Raw genomic sequence first — 22,486 nt, 5'->3', positions numbered from 1 at the left:
AAAGTGGGAAACTATTTCCTCCCCACAGATTTTGTCATATTGGAAATGGAAGAGAGTCCCATCCACCTAATCATATTGGAAAGACCGTTCCTAGCTACAGCCAGAGCACTCATAGATGTGGAGCGAAGAGAGCTAATACTGAGGATACATGATGAACAACTCGCATTCAATGTCTTCAAACCCTCACAAGAAGCAGACCAGGAAAATAAGGAACTAAGGAAAAATCACAACAAAGCACTGGTGGAAGAAACAAGCACTGAAGCACAAAATGTACACCTGGGAATCCCCTTGGTTGATAAGCAAAATAGCCAGAAGGTGTCACAGCTAAAGGAAACTCAAGTGGAGCCAAAACCACTAGAATCATATGAGACCAGCAACAAAATCTCCCTAGGAAAAGAGACCACAAAGAGCAGGATAACAGCAAAAGAAACAAAGAAGAAGGCACCAAGGAGATGGAGGAACAAGAAGATCCCTACAGAAGATTTCTCTCCAGGGGATAAAGTGATCTCAGCTTACTTCCCAGATATTCCACCTCATCTCCCCACCATCGCATCTCAGCTACCCAAGGTTTTCACCATCAACAAAGTTCTCTCCCTAGAATATGTAGAGATCCTTGATGAAGCCAATGGATATAGGTTTACTGCAAGAGGAGAAGATCTGAAGCACTACCAACCACCCTGACAAAAGGCAGAACGTCAAGCTAGTGACGCTAAAGAAGCGCTTCATGGGAGGCAACCCATGTTTTACATGCTTTTAAAGTAGTTAATAAAACAAGGTTCATGAAATTCAAATCAACTTTGACATATCCTTGAATGCAACATACAGTGAAGAACAAGTTTGGTGTTCAATGCACACTAAGAGAACATGAATGCAACTCATAGCATGTCACTCTTAGCACCTTGAACAAATCTTCTTACACCACAGTGCCACAAACTAAGTTTGGTGTCACCAAGTTTGCATACATGGACATTTAGTTGGTTAGTTGGTTTGCACTCATGAATAGCAATTAGTAACTAAAAACAAAAATTTTAAAAAGTAGTTACTCTTTCTCTTCTTTTTTAAATTTTTCCGCCACTTTCCACAATTTTATTAATCATATTTCTTTTATTTTATAGGAGAATTGATGGGACAATTGAAGGAGGATTCGGCCACTACAAAAAGAGAGGACTATACACGTGTCTTCAAGGGAATTGCATTGGGAATTGTTGCCATGCAACATTGAAAAAAGAACAAGCTTGGAAATTGAACCAACCCTATCATAAAGTTGATGATCCTTGTGCTCATCCATTGCTAAACCCCATCCGTCCATCACACAACCACCCCATCAATCCACACCTTTCATTCACTCATCACTTTTCTATATAAGTGATTCCTAGTCTATACTCCCCTTCACATTCCAATTCCCATTCTTTATACTTCACACCTTCGGAACCCAAATCCCTTCATCTCACCCTATCCAAACCGAACCGAATTCTACCATTTATCCACAACCACTCAACACTTTCACACATCAACTCTTACTCATGGCATCATCAAGCTCTAAAAGAAGAAAGGGGAAGGAGCCTATAGAGCAACGCCCTTTAGATGAAAAGAAGTTTAGAACCTTTCACCAAGCACTTCAATTTGGATGGATGGCTGATAAGGAGATCATATATGAGCTAGACTTTCAAGTCAAGAAAACTGAGTGCCCCGAAATCACAGAGAAGGTAGAAAAGAGAAGATGGGAGCTCCTCACTGATCCAGTCACCGCGAGAATAAATGTAATGCTCGTAAGAGAGTTTTACGCAAATGCAGTGAGGTATGATAGGAAAGAGGAATCTTATATAAGCTTTGTGAGAGGAGTAACGGTAGATTTTAGTCCCATGAGCATCATGAGGGTGTTGAAGCTACGAACCATACCATTTGAAGAAGAGAGCTATCAATCTCGAATAGATGGTAGTCCTAATTATGACCAGATTATGAAAGATATCTGCGTACAAGGAGCGAACTGGGTGAGAGATCCCAATGGAAAGCCCAAATTTATCAAAAGAGGTGATCTCACCCCTGAAGCAAAGGGGTGGTTCGAAATTGTAAGGAGATCCATCCTCCCTGCCGGAAACAATTCAGAGGTGAATCTTAAGAGAGCAACAATGGTGCAATGTATACTTAAAGGGGGAGAGATCAATGTGCATGAACTCATAGCCCAAGGCATTAGGAAGATGGCTGAGAAACGTGATTCTGGAGGAAGGTTAGGCTACCCCAGCACCATTTTCCACCTGTGTGACAAGGCTGGGGTGGTGTTCGAAGACGAAAACCCCGAATGGATAAAAGTTGGTATCCCAATTATTGTTCGGCATATGCATGCTATTGCCTCTCCCCTACCTCAACGAAGGATAAGAAAGAGAGTAGCCCATCAAGCTGTGGAAGGGCAGAACCCAGAGGAGCAAGCCGCAGCCACCTTGAACATGCACCAATTACAAGAAGCTATTGATGGCTTATCTAGGCAATATTGGGAGAATCAAGAGGCACAGAAGGAGCTCCAACTACAAATGATGAATCGCCAAGAAAAATCATTTTCTAGATGGGCGAATCAACAGGGAGAGTGGCAAAAGCAGATGATGGAGCAGCAACTGGAACAAGGGAAACAATGGGGTGAATCCTTCCACAGGTTGGAACAAAGGCAGGATCAACAACAAGAGGCCATCCAAAAGCTAATCAACATCCAAGCACATCAAGGTGCACACATACATGAAATGCATTGAAAATAGTTAGAACAGGCAGAACTCTTCGACGAATACAGGGCGTTTTCAGAAGGAGTTTACATGAACTAGACTGGATATCATGTGAACACTCAGGCCAGACTCGGATACTTAGTCGGACAACTGCCTATACTGCATCCGGGAATCACAAGCTATGAAGAAGTGAAGCATGAATTAGCGCGAGAAGAAAGAGAGAGGGTAGAAAAGAGTCATGAATCAGCAAGGAAGGCACTTGAGGATTGGAAAAAAGCTAGACTGGCACGAATGCAAGGAAGCACAAGTGGACACAAAGAGGACAAACAAGAAGGAGAGCGCAAACAACCTCATGAGTAAAAGGTGGTGGAGTTCCCTCATTGTCCCATCTTTTTCAAGTATTAAATAAGGAAAATCATGTATGAAATAGAACATGCTTCCATGGTAGTTTAGGTTTTTCAATGCTGTCTTTAGTATTTTTCTTGACTTTTTCATATGTGTGTTGGTTCAAGTTACCTATCTTCATCTGCATCTTGCTTATTGTATGTTTGTCCTTTTAAGCTAAATAAAAAGAGATGTTATGAAAGACCAGAGTGGAGTTCAATTTATGGAGTAAGTCCTTAAATTTGTGGTGTAGTAATCACTTAGCTAAGTTAGTTCACCAACAAGGTGGGAAGGCAACTATCTGTCCTGAATCATATGCTTGAAACACACCCCATGAGACTAGCTAAATAATAAGATCCCAGTAAGAAATAGGAAAAGAACACTAAGAGTTGAAAAAGAAAAAAAGGTAATAAAGAATAATAAGGCTAGGCACCAAGGGCTTAAACCTTGAGGGATGTGTCTGTGGTTCTCTTGTACCAAGGATCTGCTTGGATGAATAAGTTCTTAGGAGTGCTTCATCACTTGGTAACTTGGGTTAACTAACCCAGGATTATCAACTGAAAATCCACTATCTAAAGCAACCTTGCTACAGAACATTTAGTAACCCAAAGAGGTGCTGGACACCAAGACCTCAAGGAAAGAAAATAACAAACCATGTGCCTGTGGTGTGCATGTATGGGGGAGAGAGATTTGAGGGAGTAAGTCCTTAGGGGTGTTTCAACACCTAGCACCTTGAACCAACTGGTTCGGGAGTGTTGGCTGAAAACTTATCTTAAAGAGTCGCCCTCTCACAGAACACTTAGCCTAAGGATGCAATAAACCTTGGAAAGACAAAGGGATCAATAAATAACAGTCTCAAAGGGTAACATCAAGTGAGTATTCCAAGGCATGATAAAGGTCTAAAAGCCAGTAAAGGAATGAACCTAAGTTGCTATGCATGAAACCCCTTAAAACCAAGGACATGACTTCCACAAGAATGATTCATTCATCTTGTCATTTCATTCATCATTCTCTTGTTCCAGTACTTTCTTAGGGACAAGCAAGCTTTAAGTTTGGTGTTGTGATGCCAGGGCATTTTGGCCAGTTTCACTGACCTTTTCTTTATGGTTTTAGAGTAGTTTCATGCATTTTCTTAGGAAATAAGCAAGTTTTGGGTAAATAATCACTTAGATCTTGATTCAAGCAAACATTGTGAATTTTACATGATTTCATGAGAATTATGCATGAATTAAATGATGACAAAATTGAATGATGCATGTCTCATAACTTGGATTAGAGCTTTGATGCACTTTATTGCTTGATTTCAGGACAAAGGAAGCAAGGAAGAACCACGTTAGTAGCCACGTTAGTCTAGCTAACGTGACCACTAACGTGGAATGGAGGCTAGCTTGTAATGTTAATGAGAAAAGTGATCGCCATTAACGCCTTCGTGAGCCATCATAGCCCACGTTAGTTGCCACGTTAACTATGTTAACGTGGAAGCTAACGTGGAAGAGAAGTAGAACTCCAACGTTAGTGGTAAAAGTAAGTGCCACTAACGTTCCAAATTGGCAGCTAGCCACGTTAAGAGTCACGTTAACTCAGTTAACGTGAACTCTAACGTGGATGAGGAAGATAATGCCAACATTAGTGACACTCACCTTTGTCACTAACATTGGACTAAGCTCATATTTGTCATGTTAAGAGTCACGTTAACCTAGTTAACGTGGACTCTAACGTGGAGGGAGCAAGGAATCACCAACGTTAGTGACACTCACCTTTGTCACTAACGTTGGATTAAGCCACTATGAGCCACGTTAGTTGCCACGTTAATTACATTAACGTGGAAGCTAACGTAGAAAAGAGGGATGATGAGCCAACGTTAGTGACACTCACCTTTGTCACTAACATTGGAGATGGCTATCAATACCACGTTAGAAGTCACGTTAACCTAGTTAACATGAACTCTAACGTGGGAAGAAGGGGCGTTTTGAAGCATTAGTGACAAAGGTAAGTGTCACTAACGCTCTCGAAGATTTGGCAAGCCTACGTTAAAGGCCACGTTAACTATATTAACGTGAACTCTAACGTAGGGAGAAAGGGGTACTCTCAACGTTATTGGAAAAGGTAAACCCCAGTAACGTTTGCGAAGGGCCAAGAAGCAACGTTAGTGCCACTAACGTTGAAGTTAACGTGGACCATTTTTGGGTTAGGAACGTTAGTGAAAAAGGTGACACTAACGTTCTCGACCCCACAGTTTCACTTAACGTTAACACCACTAACGCCCCAAGCTAAAGTCCATACCTACTTCACACTTTCTCTGCAAGTAAAGCTGAGCCCACTGAGGAAGTTAACTGCTTCAACTCAAGATCCAAAGGCCTATATCCAAGACTTGAAGAAGCAACTAGAAGATCAGAAGAATAGTATAAATAGGGAGAACTTTGAACTAGAAGGGAACTTTTGGGCATTATTAGAATTACTCTCTGTATTTTTTACTTTATCTGCAACTTCTAGTTTAACTTTTCAGAATGCATTCTCCATCGTTGTTTTCCATTCCTAGAGCTATGAACAACTAAACCTCTTTCATTGGGTTAGGGAGCTCTGTTGTAATTTGATGGATCAATAATAGTTTTCATTATTCTTCTTCTTTCTTTTCTCTTGATTTTACTAGAAAGCTTTCAATCTTCACCCAATTGAGTAGTTATCTTGGAAAATAAGCTATTCATACTTGGATCTCTTTGGAACCTTGGAATAGGAATGAAGAGATCATGCTAGAAATGCTTTCTCATGTTAGACCAAATTGGGGTTTGGATGGATATAGTGACATATAATCCTACCAACACTTTGATTTGGAAATACATGTGGTATAATCAGTGACCATACCTCATCTCTTCTCATGAGCAATTGGACCAAGGAATTGGCTATTGATCAAGATTTGAGAGATTGAATTACCAAGGAATTGGAATTCAATCACTTAAGATTGCCAAGGAGATCAACGAATGCATTGATTGAGGAAGAGATGAAAGTGAACTTGATCCGGAGGATGCAACATCTCCTAAGCCCGATGAACTCCCCATTTCTGATCTTACCCATTCTCTTTAATTTCTGCTAATTACTTTTATGATCATCTTCCCCATTCCCATTTAAGATTCTGCAATTTATTTTCCGTCATCTATTTTCAGCTCTTTATTTCCAGCATTTATATTTTCTGCTATTTACTTTCTCGCCATTTAATTTCCTGCAACTCTCAACCCAAATTCTGCTTAGCTCAACTAGAACATTCCTCCAATTAAAGTTGCTTGACCAATCAATTTCTATGGGATTCGACCTCACTCTTTTGTGAGTTATTACTTGACGACAATTCGGTATACTTGCTGAGGGAAATCTGTTGAGAGACAAGTTTCCGTGCATCACCTCACTAACAAATTCCTACCTAATCGACCATCACTAACGTCAAAAGTGGGTTAGAATGATGTTAACTAAGTCAATTTAACCACTTTAATTGTAGTTAATTAAGACTAATTATGTAGCTCAAGATTAGTCTAAGTTATATTTCCAATCATGAATAAAGCCACAGCATGCGAGAAGATCGTTTACAGAGAGAGAGATATTCTGCAATTAAACATATAGAGCATAAATTCCTCTTTAAATATCCTCAATAAGATATGTATTTATTGATATTCACAAACAGAAATATATTGCTCAATAAGAAGAATACTTACCACATCAAAATGAATGCAAAATTGATCTGATAATGACTCTACAACACCAAATGCTTGTCCTCAACACAGCATCATATATGCAAAATCGATCTGATAATGAACACATCAACACAACATCATAAATTTCCTCATTCGATGCTACCTGTCCTTAACAAAAATAAATAACTGTCCAGCCGTGTCACATTCATCATCATCTGAAAACAGGGAACTCTTCGTAACTGACTCATTTTTAAGAGAAAGAGAAAAATAAAAAAAAATGAAATTTTCGAAGAAATGAAAACAATACCTCCACATGACAGGTTGAAGACATAATGGTAGAACTGATGTGTAAAGATATGGGAGAAGGATAGAAGTTAACCAAAACCAAAGCCTTTATTGACCTCATGAATGGCTAGTAACAACCGTTCTCGAAGCTGTTCTTTAGAGGTATACTCAGGAAGGTCTAGTTGATTGAAGCCGTAGAAAGTAATTGGTAAAAGGGAAAAAGAAATTAGGATGGGATGGCCATCTGATTTGTAGCATATGAAAAAGAAAACTGCATACAAATCTCACCATGTATGAGCCGATGGCAATCGATCCAGAGCTCCATATGCTTTGTGAATCTGAAACCTCTGAGGACCAGAGATGCCTTGCAAGGCCTTAAAACCTTCCAATGGAACCTAATTACCAACAAGCTTACAACTATAAGTCTATGCCAACAAAAAATAAAACACACAACTACAACAGCACAACCATTTACACCATACTTTTACAAACAAAACAAGAGTAGAGTATGAAAATTAACAATGTTCACAGTAAATCACCTTTGATGTTCCAGTCACAAATTGCAGAAATCTTGCCATGTCTTCCTTGTTAAAAGTTTTGACCACCTCCCAAAACCATTGAACGACATTTGACGCTGATGACAAGTCATCTTAGGCTAGTTTCACAAGCCTATTTCTGAGTTTCTACTTGGTTTTCATGCATTTTTAGGCAATAAGTAAGTGTTTGGGTGAGAATTTCATGCTTGTCTTGATTCAATCAAACATTGGTAATTTTATGCATTTTCATTAGATTTCTTGCAAGATTGAGTTGATAATATGAATGATGCAAGATTTGATGATTATGCTAAGGCTTTGATGTATCTTTTTGGTTGATGATAGGTGAAAAGAATTCTGGACACATTTTTTAAGTTTGAGTACGCTTTGGAGCCTTAGGCCACGCTTTTAAAAGCGTGGCCCATGATTTAAACAAGGAGAGTGCTCTTGGCGCGAGAACGCTACGTTCTCATGCGACGCACACGTGTACAAGGCGCTTACGCGCATGATGACACTTTTGGAGACCCACGCGTACGCATGCATAGCGCGCACGCGTGGAAGGAGGATCAGCGTTCACCAGCAATGACCGCTGCATACACTTTGAATGAACGCCTGCGATACTTTCAGAATTGGAATTTGAATTTGGTCAATGACGCGCACGCGTCGATGTGACAAAAGTGATGGTTGGCGCAAACGCGTACATGATGCTGGGGCGTAGAAGTAGTGATTTACCATCTATGCGAACGTAGCGTTTAGTTAATGAATGTTGCCGAGGGACGCGCACGCGTATAGCACACGTACGCGTCAGAAGGGCAAAAGTTGAAGGTCACGCGTACGCGTGAATGGGCCAAAAAGCAAAATGACGTGCGAACGTATGGAACGCGTATGCGTGGATATAAAAATGCTCCATTCTTCAAATGAACGCTACGCTCTCCTGGAAGTACATTTCTGCTAAAATTAATCGGATTCCAAGCCCATTAAAACTTCAATGCAAGCAGAGCCCATTGACATCACTCAAAGGCACAAGAAACAGTTAGAATAGGAACTTCATTTATTTGTAATTTGTTTTCAATTTCAATTTCATTTGTAATTTAGGTAAGCCTATATAAAGGCATCAGTTTCATTTCATAAGGAGGACACGAACAGTAGGCTGCATTAGTAGTAGGCAGCATTAGGAGTAGCAGTAGGGGTAGAATAGAAGGCTCTCTTGAAACACTTTTATTTTTTTGCACTTTTATATTTCAGTATTGAATTCAGTTTCTGATAATTCTCTTCTGCAAATTTTCCTTTCTGCAATTTTATAATTCAGTTTACATTGAGCTTGATTTACTTTCCTGCAATTCTGATCCTCTGCAATTTTACATTTGAGTTTGTTGTGAGCTTGAATTACATTTCTATGCAATTTAAATTTTCCTGCACCCAATTTCCTTTACAATTGATGCAATTTACTTTTCTTGTCATTTAAGCTTCTGCAAATCTATATTCTATACTTTACATTCTCTGTAATTTACATTCTTTTGATTAAATTTCACTCAAATCACCACTATTAGCTTAACTAGAATAATCATCTCACTAAAGTTGCTTGATCCATCAATCCCTGTGGGATCGACCTCACTCTTGTGAGTTATTACTACTTGATGCGACCCGGTATACTTGCCAGTTAGTTTGTGTGGAATCGATTTTCCCTCGTCAAGATTTTGGCGCCGTTGCCGGGGATTGATTTAGATCAACAATGATTAAGTAGGTGATATGTCTAGATTAAGCATTTTCTTTGTTTTTGTTCTTTTAGTTTTCTGTTTTAGGCTGATGCCAAGGTGTTTGAGTTATTGCCTCACTAAGAAATTCTCATCTGTGACATGAATTTCAATTTTCATTGGTGATTGTGTTTTACAAAATTCAAATGGAGTTCAATTCATCATTTGATCAAACAAATTTTATGGGATATTGCCCACCATCACAATATGATTCAATTCATTATCCTAATGGTGGCTGGGAGTATCACCAAGAATTAACCGATTCTGAGCAATCCAATCAATGGGGATATGCTTCAGAGCCACAAGATGAGCAAAACAATTTCATGAGATATTGCCCAATACCACAAAATGATTCAGGTCATTATGCTAATGGTGGATGGGAATATCAACAAGAAATTATAGAATATGAACACCTTCCAGAGCTTCAAAATGATCAAACAAATCACATGGGATATGATCCAGAACCACAAAATGATTTATGTCATTATCCTCATGGTGTCTGGAAATATCAACAAAAGTGTGAACAATCAGTTGAAATGGGACACTTCCCAGAGACACAATATGACCTAGATTTTGATGAGTCTAACTACTACTCATATTGTGGCTGGAAAGGTCAAAATCGAAGAGATCTTAATGATCCATACTTTGTTCATCAAGAACCATCATCACTTGAGAATACCTTCAATTCGTTCATGCAAAATTGTCCAACTTCACCTCCCAGTTTTTCATTTGAAAACTCCTCAACACTTGAGTATGCCTCAGCACAAGACTCTTTCCATACTTCTCAAAATAACTTCACCACAATGCCCACATATCCAGAAACTCATTCTCAGCCTTCATCCCTTGAGCTAGCATTTGAAAAATACCTACAAACATCCATAGACTCTTGGAAAGAACAAAAAACCCTCTGCAATAAGATGGATGGATATTTAGAGCAGGCAAGGAAAAACAAAGAATTTCTAAGCAAGGAAGATGAAGACCAATTGGAGGATGTGAAGGAGGAAGTGGAAGAGCAAGATGAAGAAGCTACCGTATCAAGTGAAATTTCAATGGAGGAGGAGGTTGTGGAGGTATATGAGCCAAAACATTCATATCCACAGAGGCTACTTGAGGTGATAAAGGAATATGAAAACTCACAACCCACACAAAAGCTTGAGTCTGTGATTGAAAGATATGAAGAGGAGATGAAGAAATCTTGGGAAGATCAACAAACCTCTTTCATAGAAGTGCTGTTAAACTAGATGTTGAGTGCAAAAGAGGTGACAGAGGAACATGAAACTTCACTCCCAAGGGACTCCATGGAATATCATGAAGGAAAAAGGGAGGAAGCCAATCAAGGAGATTCACACTCAATTGAAGCAAAGAGCTGCATGGAGGAAGATCTCATTGAACCATCAATTCAAAAGGCTTTTGATGAAGATAAAGCTCCAACAAGCACACAGCAACCAAGTCTTGAAATCCAAGAAGTGAAGGCAACCAACAAGAACACCGAGAGAGGATTGTGACCGAGCTATAATTGATCATATCAAGGAAAAAGAAGAGCTCAACCACAAGAAATCCAACCCCTGAACCACCAGCAAGCAAGCTGGTGCACGAAATCATGATCTCAACACTTCTTCACAATTCTGTGTAACTGGTGCGCAGAAATTATGATCATCAACAATGGCGCCAAAGACTTGGTTCTCTCAAACGTGAATCACACTTTGTCACAACTTCGCACAACTAACCAGAAAGTGCACTGGGTCGTCCAAGTAATAAACCTTACATGAGTAAGGGTCGATCCCACGGAGATTGTCAGCTTGAAGCAAGCTATGGTCACCTTATAGATTTTAGTCAGGCGGATTCAAATGGTTATGGTGAATTGATAATAAAAATATAAATAAAATATAAACTAGGATAGAGATACTTATGTAATTCATTGGTGAGAATTTCAGATAAGTGTATAGAGATGCTTTCGTTCCTCCTGAACCTCTACTTTCCTGCTGTCTTCATGCAATCATTCCTACTCCTTTTCATGGCAAGCTGTATGTTGGGCATCACCGTTGTTAATGGCTATATCCCGTCCTCTCTGTGAAAATGGTCCAATGCGCTGTCACTGCATGGCTAATCATCTGTCGGTTCTCGATCATACTGGAATAGGATTTACTATCCTTTTGCGTCTGTCACTACGTCCAGCACTCGTGAGTTTGAAGCTCGTCACAGCCATCCCTTCCCAGATCCTACTCGGAATACCACAGACAAGGTTTGGACTTTTCGGATCTCAGGAATGGCCGTCCATGGGTTCCAACTTATACCACGAGGACTCTAATATCTCACACTCGGTCCCCTGTATTAGATATCTAAGAGATACTCGTTCTATCTCATCTTCATGTAGAACGGAAGTGGTTGTCAGGCACGCGTTCATAGGTGAGAATGGTGATGAGCGTCACATAATCATCACATTCATCATGTTCTTGTGTGCAAATGAACTTCTTAGAATAGGAATAAGCTTGAATTGAATAGAAAAACAATAGTACTTCGCATTAATTCATGAAGAACAGCAGAGTTCCACACCTTAATCTATGGTGTGTAGAAACTCTACCGTTGAAAATACATAAGTGTTGAAGGTTCAAGCATGGCCGAATGGCCAGCCCCCATAAACGTGATCAGAGGATCAAAAGATAATCCAAAAATGATCCGAAGATGATCAAAAGATGATCGAAAGATGTAAATACTATAGTAAAAAGTCCTATTTATACTAAACTAGTTACTAGGGTTTACATAAATGAGTAAATGATGCAGAAATCCACTTCTGGGGTCCACTTGGAGTGTGCCTGGGCTGAGCATTGAGCTTTACACGTGTAGAGGCTTCTCTTGGAGTTGAACGCCAGTTTGTAACCTGTTTCTGGCGTTTAACTCCACTTTGCAACCTGTTTCTGGCGTTTAACTCCAGAATGCAACATGGAACTGGCATTGAATGCCAGTTTGCGTCATCTAAAATCGAGCAAAGTATGGACTATTATATATTGCTGGAAAGCTATGGATGTCTACTTTCCAACGCAATTAAGAACACGCCCTTTGAAGTTCTGTAGCTCCAGAAAATCCACTTTGAGTGTAGGGAGGTCAGAACCCAGCAGCATCTGCAGTCCTTCTTCAACCTCTGAATCTGATTTTTGCTCAAGTCCCTCAATTTCAGCCAGAAATTACCTGAAATCACAGAAAAATACACAAACTCATAGTAAACTCCAGAAATTTGATTTTTATTTAAAAACTAATAAAAATATATTAAAAACTAACTAAATCATACAAAAAAGTATGTAAAAACAATGCCAAAAAGCGTATGAATCATCCGCTCATCACAACACCAAACTTAAATTGTTGCTTGTCCCCAAGCAACTGAAAATCAAATAGGATAAAAAGAAGAGAATATACTATAAATTCCAAAATATCAATGAAACTTAGCTCCAATCAGATGAGCGGGACTTGTAGCTTTTTGCCCCTTGAATAGTTTTGGCATCTCACTTTATCTATTGAAGTTCAGAATGATTGGCATCTATAGGAACTCAGAGTTCGGATAGTGTTATTGATTCTCCTAGTTCAGTATGTTGATTCTTGAACACAGCTACTTTATGAGTCTTGGTCGTGGCCCTAAGCACTTTGTTTTCCAGTATTGCCACCGGATACATAAATGCCACAGACACATAACTAGGTGAACCTTTTCAGATTGTGACTCAGCTTGCTAAAGTCCCCAATTAGAGGTGTCCAGGGTTCTTAAGCACACTCTTTTCTTTGCTTTGGACCTTGACTTTAACCGCTCAGTCTTAAGTTTTCACTTGACACCTTCACGCAACAAGCACATGGTTAGGGACAGCTTGGTTTAGCCGCTTAGGCCAGGATTTTATTCCTTTAGGCCCTCCTATCCACCGATGCTCAAAGCCTTGGATCCTTTTCATTTACCCTTGCGTTTTGGTTTTAAGGGCTATTGGCTTTTTTCTCTTGCCTTTTGGTTTAAAGAGCTTTTGGCTTTTTCTGCTTGCTTTTTTTTTTCTTTTTCTCTTTTTTTCACTATTTTTCTCTCTTTTTTTTTCTTTCGCAAGCTTTTGTATTCACTGCTTTTTCTTTATTCTTCAAGAGCCAACATATTTAACATTCATAAACCACAATATCAAAAGACATATGCACTGTTCATGCATTCAGTCAGAAAATAAAAAGTATTGTCACCACATCAAAATAATTAAACTAGTTTCAAGGATGAATTCAAAACCATGTACTTCTTGTTCTTTTGTTTTTAGAACATTTTTTCATTTAAGAGAGGTGATGGATTCATAGGACATTCATAACTTTAAGGCATAGACACTTAGACACTAGTGATCATATAGTGAAGACACAAACATAAATAAAACATAAAGCTCAAAAATTGAAAAACAGTAAACAGACAAGAAGATTAAGGAATGAGTCCACCTTAGTGAGGATGGCGTCTTCCTCTTCTTGAAGAACCAATGGTGCTTTTGAGGTCCTCTATGTCTCTTTCTTGCCTTTGTTGCTCCTCCCTCATAGCTCTTTGATCTTCTCTAATCTCATGGAGGATGATGGAGTGCTCTTGGTGTTCCATCCTTAGTTATCCCATGTTGGAACTTAATTCTCCTAAGGAGGTGTTGATTTGCTCCCAATAATTCTGTGGAGAAAAGTGCATCCCCTGAGGCATCTCAGGGATTTCATGGTGAGGATTTTCCTCATGCTCTTGTTGAGATCCATGCTCTCTTGTTTGCTCCATCCTTTTCTTAGTGATGGGCTTGTCCTCTTCAATGAGGATGTCTCCCTCTATGTCAATTCTAGCCGAATTGCAGAGGTGGAAAATGAGGTGAGGAAAGGCTAACCTTGCCAAAGTAGAGGACTTGTCAGCCACCTTGTAGAGTACTTGAGGTATGATCTCATGAACTTCCACTTCCTCCCCAATCATGATACTATGGATCATGATGGCCCGATCTATAGTAACTTTAGACTGGTTGCTAGTAAGAATGATTAAGCGTTGAATAAACTCCAACCATCTTCTAGCTACAGGCTTAAGGTCCAGTCTTCTCAATTGAACCGGATTACCTCTTGAGTCAATTTTCCATTGAGCTCCTTCCACACATATGTCCATGAGGACTTGGTCTAACCTTTGATCAAAGTTGACCCTTCTAGTGTAGGGGCATTCATTTTCTTCCATCATTGGCAAGTTGAATGCTATCCTTACATTTTCCAGACTGAAATCTAAGTATTTCCCCCGAACCATGGTGAGCCAATGCTTTGGATTTGGGTTCACACTTTGATCATGGTTCCTAGTGATCCATGCGTTCGCATAGAACTCTTGAACTATTAAGATCCTGACTTGTTGAATGGGGTTGGTGAGAACTTCCCAACCTCTTCTTTGGATCTCAAGTCGGATCTCCGGATACTCATTCTTTTTGAGCTTGAAAGGAACCTCAGGGATCACTTTCTTCTTGGCCACAACTTCATAGAAGTGGTCTTGATGGACCTTTGAGATGAATCTCTCCATCTCCCATGACTCAGAGGTGGAAGCAATTGCCTTCCCTTTCCTCTTTCTTGAGGATTCTCTGGCCTTAGGTGCCATTGATGGTTATGGAAAAACAAAAAGCAATGTTTTTTACCACACCAAACTTAAAATGTTTGCTCGTCCCTGAGTAAAAGAAGAAAGAAAGAAGGAGAAGAAAAAAAAGAATGGAGGAGAGGGAGAGGGGTGTGTATTCGGCCAAGGGAAGAAGAAAGGGTTGTGTTGTGTGAAAATGAGGAAGGAATGAGGGGTTTATATAGGGGTGGGATGGGATTTAGGGTTCGGCCATTAGGGATGGGTTTGGGAGGGAAAATAGTTTGAATTTTGAAGGTAGGTGGGGTTTTTGGGGAAGAGAGGATAGATGTGAGTGGTGAAGAGGTGATGGGGAAGAGTGATTGAGGTGATTAGTGAAGGGTATTTGGGGAAGAGAGTTATGAAAAGGTGTGAAGAGGAGAAAAGAAAAGGTAGGGATCCTGTGGGGTCCACAGATCAAGTGGGGTCAAGGACTTAACATCCCTGCTCCAATTAGGCGTGTAAAATGCCCTTGCTATGCAATCCTGGCGTTTAACGCCAGACTGCTGCTTGTTTCTGGCGTTAAACGCCCAAATGTAGCCTGTTTCTGGCGTTTAACGCCAGACAGATGCTTGTTTCTGGCGTTAAACGCCAGCTTGGTGCTTGTTTCTGGCGTTAAACGCCAGACAGATGCTTATTTCTGGCGTTTAACGCCTGACTGCTCTTCCTTCAGGGTGTGCTATTTTTTATTCTATTTTTCATTCTGTTTTTGATTTTTCAGTAGTTTTTGTGACTTCACATGATCATCAACCTAAAGAAAATATAAAATAATAATAGAAAATAAATAAATATAATTAGATAACATTGGGTTACCTCCCAACAAGCGCTTCTTTAATGTCAATAGCTTGACAATGAGCTCTCATGGAGCCTCACAGGTAATCAGAGCAAGGTTGGAACCTCCCAACAGCAAACTTAGAGTTTGAATGTGGGGGTTCAACACCAAACTTAGAGTTTGGTTGTGGCCTCCCAACACCAAACTTAGAGTTTGACTGTGGCGGCTTTGGTTGACTCTGCAGTGAGAGAAGCTTTTCATGCTTCCTCTCCATGGTTACAGAAGGAGATCCTTGAGTCTTAAACACAAGGTTGTCCTTATTCAGTTGAAGGACCAACTCTCCTCTGTCCATATCAATCACAGCTCTTGCTGTGGCTAGGAAGGGTCTTCCAAGGATTATGGATTCATCCTCATCCTTCCCAGTGTCTAGGATTATGAAATCAACATGGATGTAAAGGCCTTCAACCTTTACTAACACGTCCTCTACTTGTCCATAAGCCTGTTTTCTTGAGTTGTCTGCCATCTCTAATGAGATTCTGGCAGCTTGCACCTCAAAGATCCCAAGTTTCTCCATTACAGAGAGTGGCATTAAGTTTATTCCTAATCCCAGGTCACACAGAGCCTTCTCAAAGGTCATGGTGCCTATGGTACAAGGTATTAAGAATTTTCCAGGATCCTGTTTCTTTTGAGGTAATTTCTGCCTATCCAATGCATTTATTTCATTGGTGAGCAAGGGAGGTTCATCTTCCCAAGTCTCATTACCAAATAGTCTGGCATTCAGCTTCATGATTGCACCAAGGTATTTAGCAACTTGCTCTTCAGTAACGTCTTCATTCTCTTCAGAAGAAGAATACTCATTAGAGCTCATGAAGGGTAGAAGGAGGTTCAATAGAATCTCTATGGTCTCTAGATGAGCCTCAGATTCCTTTGGTTCCTCAAAGGGAAACTCCTTATTGGTCACTGAATATCCCAGGAGGTCTTCCTCACTAGGATTCACGTCCTCCTCCTCCCTTGTAGGTTCAGCCATGATGGTCAAGTCAATGGCCTTGCACTCTCTCTTTGGATTTTCTTCTGTATTGCTTGAGAGAGTACTAGGAGGAGTTTCAGTGACCCTTTTACTCAGCTGGCTCATTTGTGCCTCCAAATTTCTAATGGAGGACCTTGTTTCATTCATGAAACTTACAGTGGCCTTAGATAGATCAGAGACTATATTTGCTAAGCTAGATGGGTTCTGCTCAGAATTCTCTGTCTGTTGCTGAGTGGATGATGGAAAAGGTTTGCTATTGCTAAACCTGTTTCTTCCACCATTATTAAAGCTTTGTTGAGGCTTTTGTTGATCCTTCCATGAGAAATTTGGATGATTTCTCCATGAGAGATTATAGGTATTTCCATAGGGTTCACCCATGTAATTCACCTCTGCTATTGCAGGGTTCTCAGGATCATAAGCTTCTACTTCCGAAGATGCCTCTTTAGTACTGTTGGATGATTCCTTCAATCCATTCAGACTCTGAGAGATCATATTGACTTGCTCAGTCAATATTTTATTCTGAGCCAATATGGCATTCAGAGTATCAATTTCAAGAACTCCCTTCCTCATAGGCGTCCCATTACTCACAGGATTCCTTTCGGAAGTGTACATGAACTGGTTATTTGCAACCATGTCAATGAGTTCTTGAGCTTCTGCAGGCGTTTTCTTTAGGTGAATGGATCCACCTGCAGAATGGTCCAATGACATTTTAGATAATTCAAACAGACCATCATAGAATATATCCAGGGTGGTCCATTCTGAAAGCATGTCAGAACGACACTTTTTGGTCAGTTCCTTGTATCTCTCCCAAGCTTCATAGAGGGACTCACCTTCTTTCTATTTGAAGGTTTGAACATCCACTCTAAGCTTACTAAGCTTTTGAGGAGGAAAGAACTTGGCTAAGAAAGCCGTGACCAGCTTATCCCAAGAGTTCAGGCTGTCTTTAGGTTGAGAGTCCAACCATATTCTAGCTTTGTCTCTTATAGCAAACGGGAAAAGCATAAGCTTGTAGACCTCAGGATCAACCCCATTGGTCTTAACAGTATCACAAATCTACAAGAATTTAGTTAAGAACTGAAAAGGATCTTCAGATGGAAGTCCATGAAACTTGCAGTTTTGTTGCATTAGAGAAACTAGTTGAGGCTTGAGCTCAAAATTGTTTGCTCCATTGGCAGGGATTGAGATGCTTCTTCCATGTAAATTGGAATTTGGTGCAGTAAAGTCACCAAGCATCTTCCTTGCATTGTTATTATTTTCGGCCATGTATCCTTCTTTTTCGAAAATTTTTGTCAGATTTTCTCCAGAGAGTTGTGCTTTAGCTTCCCTTAGCTTCCTCTTCAGAGTGCTTTCAGGTTCAGGATCAGCTTCAACAAGAATGTTCTTATCCTTGTTCCTGCTCATATGAAAAAGAAGAGAACAGGAAATAATAGGGATCCTCTTTGCCACAGTATAGAGATTCCTTTATGTGAGTAGAAGAAGAAAAGAAATTTGAACACAGAAAGAGGGAGTGGGTTCGAATTTTTAAGAAAGAGAAGTGTCAGTAGATAAATAAATAATTAGAAGGAGGTGAGAGAGAAGGATTTTTGAAAATAATTGAAAAGAAAAGAAAAATATTTTTGTTTTTAATTTATTTATTAATTAGTATTCGAAAAAGTTAGAAGAAACAATTAATTAATTAAAAAGATTTTTGTAAAAGAGGAAGGTGATTTTCGAAAATTAGGAGAGAGAAAATTAGTTAGATAGTTTTGAAAAAGATATGATTAAAATAGTAAACTTTTAAAATCAAACAAAAAGTTAAGTGGTTAATTGAAAAATATTTGAAAATCAATTTTTTGAAAAGATAAGAAGTTAGAAAAGAGGTTAGAAAATATTTTGAAATTAATTTTGAAAAAGATGTGATTGAAATTTATTTTGAAAAGGATTTGAAAAAAGAAATTTAAAAAGATTTGATTTTGAAAATTAAAGTTGATTACTTGACTAACAAGAAACAAAAAGATAGGATTTTAAAATTTAAAGATTGAACCTTTCTTACTTGGCAAGTAACAAACATAAAAATTTTTGAATCAATCACATTAATTGTTAGTAGAGATTTTGAAATTATAAAACAAAATAAGAAAAATATTTTGAAAATCAAAATTTAAAATTTTCAAAAATATGAAAGAAAAAATGAAAAAGATTTTATTTTTGAAAAATATTTGAAAAAGATAGGATTTTTCAATTGAAAATTTGATTTGACTCATAAGAAACAACTAAATTTTAAAAAGTTTTGAAAAAGTCAACTCAAATTTTCGAAAATTTATGAGAAAATAAAGGAAAGATATTTTTTTTATTTTTGAATTTTAACAAGGAAAGAGAAAAACGTCAAAAAGACTCAATGCATGAAAATTTTGGATCAAAACAAAGGAAACATGCAAGAACACCTTGAATGCAAAGATGAACACCAAGAACTTATTTTTGAAAATTTGAAGAAAAGAAAAACATGCAAGACACCAAACTTAAAAATTTTTCATGTATAGACACTAACAAATTGAAAATGCATATATAAAAAAACAAGAAAAGACACAAAACAAGAAATTTTAAAGATCAAACAAGAAGACTTACCAAGAACAACTTGAAGATCATAAAGAATGCAATGCATGGATTTTCAAAAAAATGCAAGAAAGAGATAAACATGCAATTGACATCAAACTTAAAAACTAACACAAGATTCAAGCAAGAAACATCAAATTATTTTTGGTTTTATGATTTTATTATTTTTTTGTATATTTTTCGAAAATTATTTTGAAAAGGAAAATAAGGATTTCAAAATTTTTAATAGGAATTCCAGGAATCTTGCAATGTTAGTCTAAAACTCCGGTCCAGGAATTAGACATGGCTTACTAGCCAGCCAAGCTTTCATTGAAAGCTCCGGTCCAAAACACTAGACATGGCCAATGGCCAGCCAAGCTTTAGCAGAACATTACATACAACAGCTAATTTGCTGGAAAAGACAAAGAAGCTCTTCTCTTGAGATAGTTGAAACCTCGGTCCAAAAGATTAGACATGGCTTAACAGCCAGACAGGATTCAACCTATCTCACGAGATTCTAGAATTCCTTCTTAAAAATTCTGAAGACTCTAATATCTCGGACTCGGTCCCCTGTATTAGATATCTAAGAGATACTCATTCTATCTCATCTTCATGTAGAACGGAAGTGGTTGTCAGGCACGCGTTTATAGGTGAGAATAGTGATGAGCGTCACATAATCATCACATTCATCATGTTCATGGGTGCGAATGAACATCTTAGAATAGGAATAAGCTTGAATTGAATCGAAAAACAATAGTACTTCGCATTAATTCATGAAGAACAGCAGAGCTCCACACCTTAATCTATGGTGTGTAGAAACTCTACCGTTAAAAATACATAAGTGATGAAGGTTCAGGCATGGCCGAATGGCCAACCCCCATAAACGTGATCAGAGGATCAAAAGATAATCCAAAGATGATCCGAAGATGATCAAAAGATGATCGAAAGATGTACATACTATAGTAAAAAGTCCTATTTATACTAAACTAGTTACTAGGGTTTACAGAAATGAGTAAATGATGCAGAAATCCACTTCTGGGGCCCACTTGGTGTGTGCTTGGGCTGAGCATTGAGCTTTACACATGTACATGCTTCTCTTGGAGTTGAACGCCAGTTTGTAACCTGTTTCTGGCGTTTAACTCAACTTTGCAACCTGTTTCTGGCGTTTAACTCTAGAATGCAACATGGAACTGGCGTTGAACGCCAGTTTGCGTCGTCTAAACTCGGGCAAAGTATGGACTATTATATGTTGCTGGAAAGCCCTAGATGTCTACTTTCCAACGCAATTAAGAGCGTGCCATTTGGAGTTCTGTAGCTCCAAGAAATCCACTTTGAATGCAGGGAGGTTAGAACCCAGCAGCATCTGCAGTCCTTCTTCAACCTCTGAATCTGATTTTTGCTCAAGTCCTTCAATTTCAGCCAGAAATTATCTGAAATCACAGAAAAATACATAAACTCATAGTAAAGTCTAGAAATGTGATTTTTATTTAAAAACTAATAAAAATATATTAAAAACTAATTAAATCATACTAAAAACTATGTAAAAATAATGCCAAAAAGCGTATAAATTATCCACTCATCAGTAACTATCCAGCAAGTGCACTGGGTCGTCCAAGTAATAAACCTTACGTGAGTAAGGGTCGATCCCACGGAGATTGTCATCTTGAAGCAAGCTATGGTCATCCTTGTAAATCTCAGTCAGGCGGATTCAAATGGTTATGAAGTTGTGATAATTAAAATATAAATAAGACATAAAATAAAATAGAGTTACTTATGTAATTCATTGGTGGGAATTTCAGATAAGCGTCTGAAGATGCTTTGTTGCTTCTGAACCTCTGCTTTCCTATTGCCTTCTTCCAACTATGCGTTACTTCCTTCCATGGCAAGCTGTACGATCCTCTCAGTGAAAATGGTCCTCTACGGTTTCTGCACAACTAATCAACTGTCGAATTTCTCATCTCGGATGAAAAATACCAGGTACAGCTACCGCATGGCTAATCATCTGTCGGTTCCCGCTAGTGTCAGAATAGGATCCATTGATCCTTTTGCACACTGTCACTTGCGCCCAACATTCGCAGGTTTGAAGCTCTTTACAGTTATCCCTTCCAGGATCCTACTCGGAATACCATAGACAAGGTTTAGACTTTTCGGATCCCATGAATGGCTGCCAATAATTCTAGCCTATACCACAAAGATACTAATCTCACGGACTCGGTCCGTGTATTAGATATCCAAGAGAATATACTCCAGCTGTCGTCCAATGACTACGTTAAACATCATTTAGACCGCTTTGTGGTTGTCAGGCACGCGGATCTTGGCTAAGCCAGTAATGAAGATTGGGTGATTGTCACGGGTCACCCCTTCATTCTGACTTAACTGAATTAAGTACGAGAGTATATCTTGGAGAAGAAGTAGGCGTGAATTGAAGGAAAAACAGTAGTAATTGCATTAATTCATGAAGAACAGCAGAGCTCCACACCTTAATCTATGGGGTGTAGAAACTCCACCGTAGAAAATACATAAGTGTAAAAGGTCTAGGCATGGCCGTGAGGCCAGCTGATAAACCCCGATTTTGTAGTTTATCTTGTGCTTAATTTGGGGAATTTTATCAACTTTTCTCACGTTTATTCAATGAAATAGCATGGTTTTGCAATTCTCCCTGAATTTGTGCTTAAGTGTGAAAACATGCTTTTTAGGCCTTAAAATAGCTAAATTTAACTCACTTTAATTCCATTCGATGCCTTGATATGTTTGTTGAGTGATTTCAGGTTCATAAGGCAAGTATTAGATGGAAGAAGTGTGGAGAAAAGCATGCAAAGTGGGAGAACTCATGAAGAAATGAAGGAACCATAAAGTTGTCAAGCCTGACCTCTTTGCACTCAATCGATCATAACTTGAGTTACAAAGGTTCAAATGAGACGGTTCTAGTTGCGTTGAAAAGCTAACATCCGGGGTGTCAAAATGATATAAAATTTGTCATAGTTGTCTGATGTATAGGGGTGTGCACATTCCATGTACGCGTACGCGCCGATGGAGCACGTGGTTCACTAAAGTGAAATCGTGACCAGCGATTTTGCAGCTCATTTCGGGCCCAATCCAACTCATTACTGATGCTATTGAACCCAAGGATTAAGGGGAGGAATGAACCAAGTAGTCATAGTTTAGTT

At 38.9% G+C, this 22,486-nt stretch overlaps 1 non-coding gene across 1 annotated transcript; it reads left to right on the top strand.

The window, feature by feature from the left end:
- The first annotated feature begins 17,517 nt into the window (after positions 1 to 17,517).
- On the top strand, positions 17,518 to 17,621 carry LOC148574225 (small nucleolar RNA R71). Its single transcript, XR_015906334.1, has one exon. It is a non-coding gene; the product is annotated as a small nucleolar RNA R71 (small nucleolar RNA).
- The last annotated feature ends 4,865 nt before the right edge of the window (positions 17,622 to 22,486 follow it).

The sequence above is a fragment of the Arachis ipaensis genome, chromosome B2 (genome assembly GCF_059453495.1).
Source record: "Arachis ipaensis isolate K30076 ecotype BB chromosome B2, ASM5945349v1, whole genome shotgun sequence".
Classification (NCBI taxonomy): Eukaryota; Viridiplantae; Streptophyta; class Magnoliopsida; order Fabales; family Fabaceae; genus Arachis; species Arachis ipaensis.
This window is presented reverse-complemented; position numbering and strand designations above follow the sequence as displayed.